The sequence below is a fragment of the Crocodylus siamensis genome, chromosome 5 (assembly GCF_052110815.1).
Source record: "Crocodylus siamensis isolate JL-2025a chromosome 5, ASM5211081v1, whole genome shotgun sequence".
Taxonomy (NCBI): domain Eukaryota; kingdom Metazoa; phylum Chordata; order Crocodylia; family Crocodylidae; genus Crocodylus; species Crocodylus siamensis.
Genome location: NC_143399.1, coordinates 23,228,467 through 23,246,387, shown reverse-complemented (window position 1 = coordinate 23,246,387; position 17,921 = coordinate 23,228,467). Strand labels below are relative to the sequence as shown.

Here is a 17,921-nt window from a genome sequence, read left to right as displayed (position 1 = left end):
GAGGAAAAGCCCCCAAGACTCATTGAATACAAATTTTACTACATGAAACTTTGTCTAATCAGTCTCATTTTCTGAACTATCACTATCAGCAGTTTCTGCTTCTTCTGCTTCTTCATTTTTATCATCTTCATGGACTTCTGAAAACTGAAGGCTTGCCTGGATTGAGACAATCTTCTCTATTCCATCACATGTAAGTTTATGTCTTGATTTGGTGTGAGTATTTCCAAACATTAGACCAGTTTCTTTCACATGCTGCAGAAGATGGAGGAATCTGAAGCAGGCAAGAAGCAAAAGGAGTCAGAGGCTGTGTCATACAAAGAAAAGTTTATTAAGGAGGCCATCCTTGAGGGACTGGCCCAGGCTAACATTCTAAGGGACAGCCAGCATGGGTTTGTTACGGGTAGGTCTTGTTTGACCAATCTCATCTCCTTCTATGACCAGGTGACCTATCACCTGGACAAGGGAGAAGAGATTGATGTCATATATCTTGACTTCAAAAAAGCTTTTGATCTGGTATCCCATGATCACCTCTTGGCCAAACTGCCCAGTTGTGGCTTTGGCTCCACCACGATCCGCTGGCTGGGAAATTGGCTTCGTGGTCGGACCCAGAGGGTTGTGATTGATGGCAGTCACTCATCGTGGTGCCCTGTGACCAGTGGGGTCCCTCAAGGCTCTGTCCTGGGACCCATACTGTTCAACATATTCATTAACGATGTGGACATTGGAGTCAGGAGTGGACTGGCCAAGTTCGCCGATGACACCAAACTTTGGGGCAAAGCATCCACGCCAGAAGATAGGCGGGTGATCCAGGCTGACCTGGACAAGCTCAGCAAATGGGCAGACGAGAACCTGATGATGTTTAACACCGAAAAATGCAAGGTTCTCCACCTTGGGAGGAAAAACCTGCAGCACCCTTATAGGCTCAGCAGTGCTACGTTGGTTAGCACTACAGAAGAAAAAGACTTGGGGGTCATCATTGACCACAAGATGAACATGAGCCTCCAATGCGATGCTGCGGCTAGTAAAGCGACCAAAATGCTGGCGTGCATCCATAGATGCTTCTCGAGCAAATCCCGGGACGTCATTCTCCCCTTGTACTCGGCCTTGGTGAGGCCGCAGCTGGAGTACTGCGCCCAGTTTTGGGCTCCACAATTCAAAAAGGATGTGGAGAAGCTTGAGAGAGTCCAGAGGAGAGCCACGTGCATGATCAGAGGTCAGGAAAACAGATCTTACAATGACAGGCTGAGAGCCATGGGACTCTTTAGCCTGGAAAAGCGCAGGCTCAGGGGTGATCTGATGGCCACCTATAAGTTTATCAGGGGTGACCACCAGGATCTGGGGGAACATCTGTTCACCAGAGTGCCCCATGGGATGACGAGGTCGAACGGTCACAAACTCCTGCAAGACCGTTTCAGGCTGGACATAAGGAAGAATTTCTTTACTGTCCGAGCCCCCAAGGTCTGGAACAGTCTGCCAGCGGATGTGGTTCAAGCACCTACATTGAACACCTTCAAGAGTAAATTGGATGCTTATCTTGCTGGGATCCTATGACCCCAGCTGACTTCCTGCCCTTTGGGCAGGGGGCTGGACTCGATGATCTCCCGAGGTCCCTTCCAGCCCTAATGTCTATGAAATCTATGAAATCATGATGCAGGAGGGATGTGCTTGGCAGAGCCCCAGACTGCATTCCTGGACTTGCATTCCTGAGGATTAGGTCTGTGTGAAGCTTTGGTAGCCAATTCAACTCAGAGGAGATTTGGTCCGAATTGAATCAGAAGCCTCTGAATCGATTCAGAGAGATCCAGAGATATGGCAATAGATTATACAGGTGGTCCTCAGCAATGCCGGACACAGCTGCTTTCTGCTAGTAAGTCTGTTGTGGTGGGTGGAGGGGGGAGGGAAGGGGCGTGGGGGGGGCAGATCAACGCCCCCACAGTGATGGAGGGATTGGGGCTGCCCAGCTAGGGTGGGGGGACATGGGACTTGGGGAGGGGGGCTCCTGCCACTGTGTGCCACCGTACACCACCAGTCTGGGAGCTGCTCTTATGGTGGCTCTTCTGGCAGCTCTTGCCACCAGTGTGGGACGGCATGGAAGCAGGCGTGTGCTCCTAGATGTGTGCAGGGAAGGCTGGGCCAGGCTGCACTCCAGGAGGCTAACCCCTGTTGCCCTCCACTGGGCTGCACTCCACAGGGTGGGCAAAGTCAGGGCTGCACTCTGGGAAGCTAGCTCCAGCTGCCTGCCATGGGGCTGCTCTTTGTGTAGCAAGCCCCCGCTGCCGGGCTGCATTCTGTGGGGTAGGTGGAGCCAGGACTGCACTCCACAGGGTGGGTAGAGCCAGGGCTACACTCCAGGTGGCTAGCCCCAGCTGCAGCCTGGAGTGCAAACCTGGCTCCGCCTGCCCTGCAGAGCAAAGCCCGTCAATGGGAGCTTGCTGACCAGAGTGCAGCCCTGGCTCTGCCCGCCCCACAGAGAACAGCTTGGCAATGGGCAGCTGGGGCTAGCCTCCCAGAGTGCAGCCCAGCCCAGCCCAGCCCACCTCGCTCAGATCCAGGGGCACATGGCCGCTCCCATGCCCTGCTGGACCAACGTCAAGAGCCTCCGGAACAGCCACCAGAAGAGCAGCTCCTGGAATGGCAGTGCACAGTGGCACACAGTGGTGGGAGCCCCCTTCCCTGAATCCCATGTCCCCCCCACCCCGGCTGGACAGCTTGTCCCCGCCTCAGCCCCAATCCGTCCCTCACTGTGGGGGCATTGATCTACACCCCCATGTTCCTTCCCCCCACTCTGTGCACCACAACAGACTTACCAGCTGGAGGCACCTGTGTCCAGCATAGTTGAGGACTGCCTGTATAGTCTATAGGCAAATCTACAAATTGGTGCCGAATCTTCAAATCCAAATTGGCCGAATTGAATTGGGACAGTGATTCAAATCACTTAATTGAATCACTGTCCTTCCTAATTGGCCAAATCTAAATCCAAAGCAAATAATTGCTGCTTTGCACAGGTCTACTGAAAGTGTTCTGTATTCTGGTTCTGTATTCTGCAACATTTGAAAGTACCTTTCCAACATCAAGTCTTAAGTGTGTTGCTTGTTTTGTCTTTAACTTTTTTTCTTCTGTAGTTGTAAGCAGAGATACACTGGGATTCTCAAATACAGTTGATTTTATATGGGCCGTTTGGTAAGGAATGTCTGACAAAAGTGCACTGTCTGATTCAGACGCAGTGACTGCTGAAGAAATTGGTTTTAGAATCTTCAGGGAGTTCTGCAGCTGAACCCAGAAGACATCCTCATCAAGTACAGTGTTCTTTACACTTTTGGGTAACTTAAGATCCTCAGTTCCTACTGTTTCTTGAAGAGCTTTGTTTTTTAGTAAACTTTAAAATGAGATCATGACTCCACCACATCTAGTTTTACTACAGAATTTGTGTGTCACTATTTGACTCTTTGCATCCTTTTCATAGTTTCATAGTTGGTAGGGTCAGAAGCAGATCATCAAGTCCAACCCCCTTCCATGAGCAGGAAAGAATGCTAGGGCCAAATGACCCGAGCTGGGTGATTGTCTAGCCTCCTTTTGAAGACCCCCGGGTTAGGAGCAAGCACCACTTCCCTTGGAAGTTGGTTCCAGCTCCTAGCTGCCCTGACTGTGAAGCGGTACCTCCTGATATCTAGCCTGAATCTGCTTTCAGTCAACTTATGGCTGTTATTCCTTGTTACTCCCAATAGTGTTTGGGGGAACAGGGACTCTCCCATTGCCTACTGGTCCCCCTTGGCAAGTTTATAGATGGCTACCAGATCCCCTCTAAGCCTTCTCTTATGGAAGCTGAACAGATTCAGGTCCCATAGCCTCTCCTTGTAGGTCCTACCCTGCTGCCCCCTGATCATGCGAGTGGCCCTCCTTTGGACCCTCTCCATGTTGTCCACATCCCTCTTGAAGTGCAGCGCCCAGAACTGGATGCAGTACTCCAGCTGTGGCCTGACCAGTGCTGCATAGAGGAGGAGGATCACTTCCTTGGACCTGCTGCTGATGCATCTATGGATGCATGACAAGGTGCAGTTAGCCTTCCTGACTGTGTCCCCACATTGGTGACCCATGTTCATTTTGGAGTCTATAATGACTCCAAGATCCTTTTCTACCTGTGTGCTGACAAGAAGGGAGTTCCCCAGCCTGTAGATATGCTGCTGGTTCTTCCTCCCCAGGTGTGATATCTTGCACTTGTCAGTATTGAAACCCATCCTATTCTCATCTGCCCACCTCTGTAACCTGTTCAGAGCTAGTTGTAGCCTGTCCCTCTCTTCTAGCTTGCTCACTTCTCCCCACATCTTAGTGTCATCTACGAATTTGAACAAGGTGCTTTTCACCCCCTTGTCCAAGTCGCCGATGAAGATATTGAACAGTGTGGGCCCTGCTTTCTGCTTGCTTCTCCTTAAAGACTGCATCTACAATATGAGTAGCTTTTACATGTTTTATAATTTCTTTTGCTCTTCTGTAGATCTTCTGCAGCATTTCCAACTTCATGATGTCATTAAGAAGCAAGTTTAGCCCATGCAATGCACATCCTATTGCAGTAATATGTAGGTATTTATCCATTATGATCTCCCATGTTGCTTTCATGTTACTTCCATTGTCAGTCAGCAAATCAAATACTTTACCACTCTCAGTCTTGTGCAGGACTTCACATATTTTACTACTAACATACTCTGCAGTATGGCAGTTCTCTCCTGTTTCAATGCTTCTGTAAAAAAACTGGTTGAGATGTTGTTATCACAACGCTTATGATTCCATCTCCCCGCACTTTTGTCCATCCATCTTTAAGTGCTGCAAGACACAGTGCTTCATGGATTTTTCCTTGCACAGATTGCATTACACATCCATAGTCTGACTCTAAAAGAGGCTTGCGCAAAGAATGTCTGCTGGGCAAACGGTCTGAGTAATTTAAAAGCTTCCTGCCAGTATGCATTTTCAGTTCTTGACAGTGGCATCCCATAAGACTATATTGCTCTTGCAAGAGCTTAATCAATTTTTTCCTGATCTTCAGGTGTCATCTTGTCCACAAATGAAGCTATTGAGAGTCTTTTATATACAGTTGGTTGTAATATTTGGTTACTTGAGGATGTTGATTGGGCAACCCTTTGTGATGCTGATGTTATAGTAGAAAAAGCAGCAGTAAGAAGACTTCTGGATCAAGAACGTTAGAAAGAGCTACTTGCACTTTCATCATTATGATCTACCTCTTCCTCACTTACACCCATGAAGGATTTTTTAATGTCTTCAGGCTACTTCTTACATGCAAGGATGTGTTTGGTCATCCTAGTAGCTTTTGGAAACGCATATTTCATTTGTATTTGCAAATCACATTTTTTTCTCAGAATAACTTGCAGAATGGAAATGCTTCCACATGCTAGAAGTTGGTCACACCATTTTTCTGAGGAAGAAAAAAAGAAAACTGTAATTTAGTGGCTAGCTTGCATATACAAACACTAAGCTACAGCATGTACAGATTTAGTAATGGATGGAGGAGAGGCCTCCTCAGAGTTAACTGTGAACAACTTCCCTGCCTTGCAGGCTGCACTTCACTGCTAAGGTTGGGTGATTTGTCACAAAACATCAGATTTATAGAAATTCAATTATGAATTACATAGGTTATAAAAATATACTAATGCAGCTAAAATATAGTTTAATATACTGAATTCAGAGAAATTTAAACTCTTACCTTTCAATAAAGAAGTATACTTTCTTTCAGCTCCTTTGTGCTGCTTCTGTACGTCTGTGGATCTCAAGGTCACAGGCCAGGAGGAGGCAGGTTCCTTCCAACTCTAAAACCTTTAGACTTGTTCTGTCTCCTCTCCTGAGGCTTCTGAGCAAGCACGGCAATAAGCTCCTGGTTTCTAATTTATACAGGAACAAATGGATGCTGCTGCCAGTGTCCACTCCCAGTCCTTTGAGGCCTAGTCAGGAGGACATGAGCAGATCCACCAACCTCTAGAGCAGAAGTCAATAATAGAGGAAGTCCACAAGCAGAGAAGGCACTGAATCCTTCTTCCTTCTCTTGTGAAAATAGCAGTGCCCCCTGGGACAGAAATGCATCTTGCTCTTGTATTTGAGAGTTGTACTGTACTGCTTGTCCTCAGTGTACAGGAATTGTAATGATCTGATACTGTAGATAGTCTTACATAAAAGTCTTTCTGTTACATAGTTATTAGAAAACATTTTGGGGGAGTAAAGGGCAGCAATATATAAACACCTTGTCTTAAACATTTTATTCATCCTTCTAAAAGAAAATATTTCATAAGAGGTTTTTAAAATTTTTTTCCAAAATTTTTCAATTTGTCCAATTTTGGGGGGAAAAAAAAGTCCTGGGGAAAAAAAATGGAAAAGAACCCCATGTTTTTCCTGTTTTTTTTCTATTTTTTTCCTCCAGGTCTTCACATATCTAGTGATGCCTAACTTGTAGACATCTAAGTACTAACTCTAAATGCCAAAATAAACAACAGAAAGCAAACCAAAATATTGATTAGAATATTATGTGATACACCTATTAAGAAACAGCTTGTAACTGATGGTTTGGTCAGTTTATTGATATGTTCCAGCCCTGTAACTAAGTTCATAACAATGGGCAACTTAGTGATCACTGGAAAAACTGTGCCATTCAGACAAGTAAGGCACACTGCTCTACTCTCTTCCACCAATTTAAGACACATTTTTTATAACTAAGTTTCATAGGGGATTCTTCTGTGATAGTTGACAGCTATTAGGCATGCTTTATGCCTAATTAGGGCAGACAGCTGTCTAAGCCATTCACCTTGCTGATAACTATTTAACTTCTCTATTTGCGCACATAAACCCACTTCCACCTCCAGCTGCTTTTGGTGGTCCCTCTCTACTTCTCTTACCTGAATGGCATATTCATATTTTGCAAGGGAGTGGTACACTCTTTAAAAAGAAAAGTGAGATTATCATAAAGACATTTTAGTAATATTAGTGTTGCCTGCCAAGGTGTGTTGTTCTAAACAGTCCTCCATACTTCCTCTTTTTGATATTTTTTTCAAAAGAGCATTACATTAAAAATGGTCATTTGATGAGTTCATTTAAAGATTTCTTAATAGCATGGTTCACATGGGAAATAGTGTGCTTACATAGAACTATTATAGCAAAGACAGACCAGACCTCATCCTGTGTCCATTGTAGTCAATAGCAAAACTCCCATTGTCTTTGGTACCATGGCTTTCATGATTTCTCATCTTTTTCTGTCTCTCTTGGGAGGGGAGCCAGGTATCCAAGAAGAGTGGTTGCTCCTTAAGGAGACAATCCTCCAAGCCCAAAGGGAGGTAATCCCAACATGGATCAAAGGGAGCAGGAGGGTGCAAAAGCCCCCGTGGGTCACCAAAAGCATCTGGGAATGTCTCCTAGTTAAAAGGGAGGCGTACACCCAATGGAAAGGAGGGGCCATCACCAGGGAGGACTATACTGTGGTTACTCGGGGATGCAGGGGAGCAGTCAGGAAGGCCAAGGCGGAGATGAAACTGGGACTAGCAAGGACAACAAGAAGTCCTTTTTTAAATACATAGGGGAAAAAAAGAAGGTACCGGGTAATGTGGGGCCCCTGCAAGACACGCTAGGAAATTTGGTCATTACACCAGATGACAAAGCTAACCTATTTAATGACTTCTTTGCCTCCATTTTCCTGAGCAAGGACCAGATCAGCCCCCCTCAGGCCCCAGAGGAGGTGTACCTAGGCCAAGGGTCAGTGAGGACCTAGTCAGGGAACTGCTGGAGGGACTGGATGTATTTAAATCAGCTGGTCCAGACGATCTCCACCCCAGAGTGCTGAGGGAATTACCTGAGGTCATTGTGGGACCCCTGGCATGGCTTTACAAGCACTTGTGGTGCTCTGGTGTGGTGCCAGAGGACTGGAAGAGGGCCAATGTGGTTCCCATCTTCAAAAAGGGGAGGAAGGAGGACCTGGGAAACTAGGCCAGTTAGTCTTACCTCAATCTTGGGCAAGCTTTTGAGAAAATTATTCTGGCGCATGTCCATGAGGGACCAGCAGAGGAGATTATGCTTAGGGGCAATCAACATGGGTTCATTAGCAGCAGGTCCTGTCAGACCAACCTGGTGGCCTCCTACAACCAGGTCACCAAATCCTTAGATGCAGGGGTAGCCGTGGATATAGTCTTTCCGGACTTTCGGAAGCCTTCGACACAGTCTCTCAACCCGTTCTCATTATAAAACTGGGGGACTGTGATGTCAACACCTACACAGTCAAATGGGTCACCAACTGTCTGGAGGGCCGCACCCAGAGAGTGGTAGTGGATGGATCATTTTCAACCTGGAAGGATGTGGGCAGTGGGGTCCCCCAAGGCTCAGTCCTCGGGCCCGCACTGTCATCTTCATCAGTGACTTGGTTTTCGGTGGTGCACACTGTCCCCACATGTGCCTCTCCACCTTTTTTTGTGTAGGTTTTTTGACCCTGGGATCTCCCGGGGTCAACCACACCCCCATGCCCCCCATGCTGCTACCTTGCAGTGCAAAAAACACCTAAATGTGAGGTATGTGGTACTGCAGACCTGTCTGTGGCATCACATACTGCATGGCCACGCTTGTCTGGACCTGGCCTATGAGTTGATGTTATCTGATGTGCCACTATGCAACATGCAGAATGCTTTGGTGACAAGACTAATGGAAACTTGATGCAGTGTTATCTTATTTGTAAATTATCATATCATTTAAAGTAATTATATTTATGATTTCCTGTTGCCAGTGTTTATCCTTTTCTGAATGCTTTTTTGTTTTTTAATCTTTTCCAACCTCCATATTTCTAGGCTTTTCAGTTTAGAATAATGATAATTTAAAGCATTTAAAACCGTTTAACCAAAAGTTTCTCCTTGCAATTTGTAGTTCAAAGACTTCTCTTTCAATACTATAAAAGCTCCTTAACTGCATTATTCAGCTTGAACCATCTTTTAAATGTGTCATTTCATTTTTCAACAACAAATTAAGTGATACAATCTAGCAGAAAGGTTAAAGTAACAAAAAGACACTTAACTACTATCATTTCATACTTTAAAAAATGACTGAATTGTGAAAATTGGCTTCAGTGTAGTTTTTATGAATTCAAACTTAAAACAAAATCCCTAATTTTAATACATTTTATAAACTGTCAGAAATAATCTTTCAGTTCTCAGGGTAAAATTATATTCACAGATGTTTTTTGCATGGTAAAGAAATAAAGTATAATAGAGATGATTAGAAAATGGTAAAAATTCACCATTTCACTGAATAAGACTGATCACTGGAATATTATCAGTAGCTTAATACTGAAACGATTAATAAATTTTGCTCATGTTCCCTTCAATAAATCAGTATAAAGAAGGCCTTATTTTTTCTTTTAAAAATAGGCCCTAAATTTCTAGCAATAACAAGGCATTTTACATTAAAGATTCTTCATTTCTGATGCCACATTTGAATCTTAAAACTTTGAAAAAAGAAATCCTTTTATCTAAGTGGAATTGTCGCTTTCCTGGTGGAGCTTAATAAACACACTGTGTATAGCTCTGTTATACAATCAGTCTGAAGAACTCCAATCGAGATACTTATACTTAAGAACAATAACATGTTAATATTCTTTGTCTAATTAAAATTATATACTACTATAGAAAGATTAATAACTGTCAATTATGCCTTCTTGAATAAGAGACTGAGAACGTTAGAAAAAAACATCAATAGCTATATAACTGATAACTTCTGTACGGGTGGAAACTGAATAGGCACTTCTGTTTCCCCTTCAATTATCAACTGTCATAAAATCTATTTATCACCATATTTCTTACCCCCTAATCCCTACAATTTTTGCAGCTTGAGAAGCTTAGAAAAAATTGGGAAATTTGCTAAGTTTCATTTTCTGTAAATTCTCTATTTGGGGCATTCTCTTCTTGAAGAATGGGTCCCACAAACTTATGAGGAAAAAGTGGATGGTTAAGTTGTGTATGTAGAACAGCTTCTGGTAAGAAACTATATTAAATCTTTTGCTGAGATATGGGATGAATTTGACCTTCCAAAAACAGCTGAATATATGAAAATCAGTTTGAACTTGAGGCTTCAGGTATGGACAAATTCTCTAAATATACTAATTTTTGCCTTGAAATTTGTTTCTCTTGCCCATTCTGTGCCATCACTCTATAAATGTACAGTGTCACATAACAGACCTGGGACAGTCTGTTTAAAACTAAAGTGTAATGAAGACCTAGATTTCATAGATTTCATAGACATTCGGGCTGGAAGGGACCCCGGAGGATTGTTGAGTCCAGCCCCCTACCCCAGGAGCAGGAAGCCAGCAGGGTTCATAGGATCCTAGCAAGATAAGCATCCAAATGTGTCTTGAAGGCATTCAAAGTGGGTGCTTGAACGACCTCTGGCAGCAGTCTATTTCAAGCCTTGGGGTCTTGGACAGTAAAGAAGTTATTCCTTATGTCCAGCCTGAATTGGTCACAGCGGAGTTTGTGACCATTTGATCTTGTCATCCTTTGGGGCACTCTGGTGAACAGATGTTCCCCCAGATCCTGATGAGCACCCCTGATGAACTTATAGGTGGCCACCAGATCACCCCTTAGCCTGTACTTTTCTAGGCTGAAGAGTCCCATGGCTCTCAGTCTGTCATCATAAGGTCTGTTTTCCTGACCTCTGATCATGTGCATGGCTCTCCTCTGCACTCTCTCAAGCTTCTCCACAGCCTTTTTGAATTGTGGAGCCCAAAACTGGACAAAGTACTCCAGTTGCGCCGAGAACAATGGGAGAATGACATCCCAGGATTTGCTTGAGAAGCATCTGTGGATGAAAGCCAGTGCTTTGCTCATTTTACTAGCCGCAGCATCACATTGAAGGGTCTTGTTCATCTTTTGGTCAATCATGACCAATCAAGGGCTATAGGCTGTACAGGAGGGATAGGACAGGGAGGAAAGTTGGGGGCATGGCGCTCTACATTAAGGAGGAATATACATCCTCGTCAATTAGCAAAGAATCAGAGGAGGGGCACTCTGAAGTGCTCTGAGTTAGAATACAAGGCAGTCGAGAGGAAAGAAACTTAATGGTGGGGGTCTACTACAGACCTCCCAACCAAGGGGAAGAGCTAGACCACAAATTCTTAAGTCAGCTCACGGAGGTAGTTAGGTCAAAGGACGTGGTCATTATGGGTGACCTGAACTTTCCAGACATCTGCTGGGAAGAGCAGTCAGCCAGGTCTGACCGCTCACATAGGTTCCTACCCAGAATGCAGGACATCCATCTAACCCAGGAGATGCATAGCCCTACTAGGGGAGACATCTTGTTGGACCTGGTGCTGGCCACAGGTGACAACCTGGTGAAGGGGCTGAGGGTGCTCGACCACCTGGGCGACAGTGATGATGCACTGCTGGAATTCACCATTCAGCGCAAGGTGGCAAAGGCCTACAGCAAGGCAGCAGCCCTGGATTTCAGGAGGGCAGTCTTCAGTGAGCTAAGGAGAATAGTTGGGGAAGGACTGAGGTCCCAGAGGGGAGGGGAGCCAGGTGTCCAAGAAGAGTGGTCACTTCTTAAGGAGACGATCCTCCAAGCCCAAAGAGAGGAATCCCAACACGGATCAAAGGAAGCAGGAGGGCACAAAAGCCCCCATGGCTCACCAAAAGCATCCGGGAATGTCTCCTAGCTAAAAGGAAGGCACACACCCAATGGAAAGGAGGGGCCATCACCAGGGAGGATTATACTGTGGTTGCTCAGGGATGCAGGGGGGCAGTCAGGAAGGCCAAGGTGGAGATGGAACTGGGACTAGCTTCCCAGATCAAGGACAACAAGAAGTCCTTTTTTAAATACATAGGGGGCAAAAAGAAGGTTCCAGGTAATGTAGGGCCCCTGCAGAACATGCTAGGAAATTTGGTAGTCACACCAGATGACAAAGCCAACACATTTAACGTTTTCTTTGCCTCCATTTCCCTGAGCAGGGACCAGAATAGCCATCCCCACCTCTGGATCCCCCTTAAACCCCAAGGGAGGTGCACCTAGGCCAAGGGTTAGTGAGGAACTAGTTAGGGAACTTCTGGAAGGACTGGATGTATTCAAATCAGCTGGTCTGGACAATCTCCACCCTAGAGTACTGAGGGAATTGGCTTAGGTCATTGCGGGACCCCTGGTACGGCTTTACGAGCACTCGTGGTGCTCTGGTGTGGTGCCAGAGGACTGGAAGAGGGCCAATGTGGTTCCTATCTTCAAAAAGGGGAGGAAGGAGGACCCGGGAAACTATAGGCCAGTTAGTCTTACCTCAATCCTGGGCAAGCTTTTGAGAAAATTATTCTGGCGCATGTCCACGAGGGACCAGCAGGGGAGATTATGCTTACGGGCAATCAACACAGGTTCATTAGTGGCAGGTCCTGTCAGACCAACCCGGTGGCCTTCTATGACCAGATCACCAAATCCTTAGATGCAGGGGTACCAGTGGACATAGTCTTTCTGGACTTTCGGAAGGCCTTCGACACTGTCTCTCACTCTGTTCTCCTTAAGAAACTGGGGGACTGTGGTGTCGACACCCACACAGTCAAATGGGTCGCCAACTGGCTGGAGGGCCGCACCCAGAGAGTGGTAGTGGATGGGTCATTCTCGACCTGGAGGGATGTGGGCAGTGGGGTTCTGCAGGGCTTGGTCCTTGGGCCCGCACTGTTCAACATTTTCATCAGTGATTTGGACAAGGGGGTAAAAAGCACCCTGTCCAAATTTACTGATGACATTAAGATGGGGGGATGTGGGTATGCTAGAAGGGAGGAATAGGCTACAATCAGACCTAGACAGATTACAGGGATGGGCGGATGAGAATAGGATGGGATTCGACACCGACAAGTGCAAGGTGATGCACCTGGGGAGGAAGAACCAGCATCATACCTACAGGCTGGGGAACTCCCTTCTCATCAGTACAGAGGCAGAAAAGGATCTTGGAGTCATCATCGATGCCAAAATGAACATGGGCCGGCAGTCTGGGGATGCAGTCAGGAAGGCCAACCACACCTTTTCATGCATCCACAGATGCATCTCAAGCAGGTCCAAGGAGGTGATACTCCCCCTCTACGCAGCACTGGTCAGGCTGCAACTGGAGTACTGTGTCCAGTTCTGGGCACCTCACTTCAAGAGGGATGTGGACAACATGGAGAGGGTCCAGAGGAGGGCCACTTGCATGATCAGGGGGCAGCAGGGCAGGCCGTATGAGGAGATGCTACGGGACCTGAACCTGTTCAGCCTCCACAAGAGAAGGCTGAGGGAGGATCTAGTGGCCTGTTGCAAACTAGTGGACCAGCAGGCACTGGGGAAGTCCCTGTTTCCCCGAGCACTACCAGGTGTGGCTAGAAATAATGGTCACAAGCTGGCAGAGGGTAGATTTAGGCTAGATATCAGGAGGCACTACTTCACTGTCAGGGCGGCTAGGATCTGGAACCAACTTCCAAGAGAAGTGGTGCTGGCTCCTACTCTGGGGGTCTTTAAGAGGAGGCTAGATGTACACCTTGCTGGGGTCATTTGACCCCAGTACTCTTTCCTGCCATGGCAGGGGGTCGGACTTGATGATCCGCTCAGGTCCCTTCTGACCCTAGAAACTATGAAACTATGACCCCCAAGTTCTTTTCATTTGTAGTGCTAACCAGCGTAGCACTGCCAAGCCTATAAGCGTGCTGCAAGTTTTTCCTCCCAAGGTGGAGAACCTTGAATTTTTCGGTGTTCAACACCATAAGGTTCTTGTCCGCCCATTTCATGAGCCTATCATGATCTGCCTGGATCACTCTCCTGTCCTCAGGTGTGGATGCTTTACCCCAGAGTTTGGTGTCATCGGCGAACTTGGCCAGTCTGCTTCTGACACCAATGTCTACATCATTGATGAAGATGTTAAACAGTATAGGCCCTAGGACAGAGCCTTGAGGGACCCCACTGGTCACAGTGCACCGCGACAATTGACTTCCATCAACCACCACCCTCTGGGTCCTACTGCGGAGCCAGTTCCCCAGCTAGAGGATCATGGTGAGGTCGAGGCTGCATTTAGCCAGTTTTGCCAAGAAGTGATCATGGAATACCAGATGGAAGTCTTTTTTAAAGTTGAGATATATGACATCAATCTTTTCCCCCTTGGCCAGGTCACCTGGTCATAAAAGGAAATGAGATTGGTCAAGCAAGACCTACCCACAACAAACTCGTTCTGGGTATCCCTCAGGATATTGCCCTCAGCTAGTCTGTTAAGGATGGCCTCTTTGATAATCTTTTCCAAGATCTTCCGCAGGATAGAGGTTAGACTGATGGGCCTGTAGTTTGCTGGATCCACTTTCCTAGGTATCCAGATGACAGAATCCCAGTGGAAATTAGCAGTTCACAATATTCAAACATCAACAATTGATCTTAGACTTTATCTTATATAACAAAAGAACATTTTTCTCTGCACTGGGCTCCCTCTAAACTTAAAACACTAACTATACTGCCAGTAGATACATGCTGGAGATGTGATTCACTGTAGGCAACATTTGTTCAAATGTTTTTTAGTCATGCCCTATTATCAATACTGTTTGGAAAGAAATTGTAACTAGAGTTAATTTTGGTTTTGGACAAAGTACTGATACCACCTTTGACAAATATGTGTGTTCTTGGATATATATCTAAGGAATTCAAACTGAATACTTCCCAGATCACACTCTTGAAGTGCGTCTTATTAGTGACACACAGGATTATATTACTGTATTGTAAAAGTAGGACATCTTCAAGGTTAAGTACAGACAGTCAAAAAGCCCAAAGCTGAATCATTTCAGTCTTTGCAGGTTAGTCTCAGCTGCATAGATTGAACTGATAAACAAGTGAACAGACATTCACTTTTGATCCTAGAAATACAGCCACAAGCCTGCAGTGGCTCAGGCTAGAAGCTGCCAGGGGTGGTGCTAAAGCATGTCTCCCTACTTGACTGGAGCGGACAGCAGGAGTCAAGGCTAGCCTGCCCACACTGCAAGGGGTGGTTTGCTGGGGAGGTGCAAAGCATCCTGGGATGCTTTGAAACTATGAGTTAACTTGTAGGTGGAGGGGATCTGGGACAGAAGTTCAGTAAATTGATTTCACTTCAACTAGTAAGTCTGATACTATATCAATTCAGGTTTATCTTAAACTGGTTTCAGCCATTTTGAAAGTGGTTTATGTGCACTGAACTTCTCTTGTGTTACAGATTTGAACCAGTTTCTGATCACTCATACAGGTTTATGTGTAAATTCTGTCAAAATCTGATATGATGGCACAGCTAGCATCTATGGAGAGAGTCAAGTTTAGCAGGGTTAACTGCTTTGAAAAGTTTGGTGCAATTTGGAAAGTGTTCTTAGAATATTTTGATAACTAAATTATTACTTTCACACTTCTCCTTTCTTCTGTCCCTCCCTCTTTCCTCCTTTTTTGTTTTTCCCTTTATTACTTATTCTTTGTGACAGACGTATACATAGTTTAGGCTGACGTTATAGTTGATATTTATATATATACACACAGACACAGACACACACACACACACACACACACACACACACACATATAGGGTGCAACTACATGTGCCCCTAGCGTGCTGTTGTTACTGCACCATGCTGGCAGTGTACAGTTATTTTTAGCCACTACATTACCATAGTGATGCACTATAGCAAGGGAATGTGTCACTATGGCAGCATAGCTGCAGCACCATGGTTTGTGCCCACTTATCCTACATCGCTGTAGTGTGTTGGTACAGCGATGTAGCATCTCATGTAGACGTGCCACGATAGTCCTAATTTTTGTTTTGCATTTAAAAATTCAATACAAATAGTGATAAAAAGAAAATATCAGTATCTTACAATACCTAAAGGAAATATTTCTCCATCCAAAATATCTATATACAAGCTAGGACATTTGTGAGAATTACTGCTTGTGAAGTCTTTTGATGCTTTTTCAGAATCAGCATCCAAAGAAAGGCTATTTTTCAGTGGCCATGGGTGAAAAATCTATGCTTATTAATGTGCAGGTGGCTCAAAAGTCCCACAGGAATATGGCACTGCTTCTCAAACTGAGGAGAATGGGGTTGGGCCATTTTGATTATAAATGAGATGCTGTTCCTTTTTGGGGGAAATACTTTGCCTTTAAGTTCATGATTTAGACCTCAGAGAATCCAGTTTTGGTCAATACCACAAATGCATTATTGTCCTTCATGCTTGTACTTTCTGTGATTTTTCACATACCTGTGGCTTCCCTGTGATGGGAAGAATTATGTCCAGCAGGACATTTATGATTAAAATATTTTTCTAGTTAAAGTAACTTTGCACAACAGTATTTTATTCAAAGATCAGTGCATGTGATTTCCTTGAGCACTACACTGAAACTCTTTTAGGAATAGGTATTCCATCATTTCACGTATGACAGACAGTGAAGATACTGACTAGTTCACGTGGCAAGGAAAAGAACCTAACACAGTAGGAGTTTCTCTCTCCACCTGAAATTTCTCATTAGTGCTACTGGTCTTTTTTGATGCAGAGAAGAGTTATCTTAATAATGTGTTCTCTTCAGACAATAAAACGATCTGGGCTCAATTGCCAGGCGTTGTAGAAGAGGTCTGCTCTAGTGCTGACACTCTGCTTATTTTATTGCATGGATACCAAGCGTGTTGCTTTCTGCATCAAGCTGTTCCTGGATATGTTATTGTTAATCTGTGTAGCACCGTTTCTTTTCCCTGCCCCCTGCCCCCTTGTTTTTTAAATTTCTCTTGCTTTCTCTCTCATTACATCCTGTGATGAAAGAGGCTAAGTGCAGTGAGTGGGCCTGTGATTCTGTTGGGGAACACTTTGAGGGGCTCAGTGGGAGCATGATATAACTAGTTGCTGTAAAGATTTTTACACGTAGGATATCTAGGTGGGGGGAGATGGCAGTGTGGAACTGGCAACAGGCTGCAGAAACTTCTCCCTGATTGGTTCCCCATGGCATTGTGTTTAATTTTGCTGGACAAGTGTTAGCTCTATAGTTAACACTATCATTTTATAACTGTTCTATTGCCAGGGTGGCTGGCTGTGCCTGAGGAAAAACGGGGAGAGAGAGAGCTGGGTAGAAAAAGGATAATTCCAGGAAAGACAAAAAGCTGGGGAGAAAAGAGTAGAGAGGAAAGAGTAGTCTGAGGAGGGAGGGCAGGGTGGAGTTTGAAGGAGAGAGGGAACTACAGAGGCACAATAAAGACTTTGTCTAGAGTTGAGTAGTCTGCTGTGTTGTTTGGGATGTGGACACTCACCCCCACAACCTTTGAAGAAGAAAGCATTCCCTTTCCCTGGAGCTGACCAACAATAAGGAGCTTTTTGAGATGGGTGCTATGGATCCCAGAGAAACAAGGGACAGAGGAGCCAGACACTTGCCACTTGTGAAGCCATGTCATGGCTGCCTTCAGGGGGTCTCTCAGCAGAGGGAGACCAAATTGGGCTTCCTTCTGGGGAGTCACAAGGCAGGGGCACCTCTTGAAGGTGGTGTTGATCTGTGACATATCGTAACCTTTAAAAGCATATCTCAAAGCAAACTTTTGAATATACACAGGTAGTTTTTTTATCCTGATTTGTTCTCCATTGTTGTCATACTGATTTCACTCAGTGATCATACATTTAAAAAAAGACAGACAATGATATATACCAGAAGTATTAATATGTTAAATAGTACCATGCTGTTTGCAATGGCTGGATTTTTGTATCAGAATTACTGTAGCCACGGTCATTAAACACTTAACAAAGCATAACCCAACAATTATTTTAGTAGATACAGAGTATGAGCCAGTTAAGTATTTTAACAGAACTTCAAGAACTGCTTAGTATAGTTCAGCTGCATAGATTTTTTTACCTTGAGATTTTTCTACTTATTACATTAATCAACAGGATCCTTGGTTTATTTAGCCTGTT

The 17,921-nt window shown here is 45.0% G+C and overlaps 1 protein-coding gene across 1 annotated transcript in view; it reads right to left on the bottom strand.

The window, feature by feature from the left end:
- AK5 (adenylate kinase 5) overlaps positions 1-17,921 on the bottom strand; it is a 155,855-nt gene that overhangs the window by 101,089 nt on the left and 36,845 nt on the right. The window lies entirely within an intron of this gene.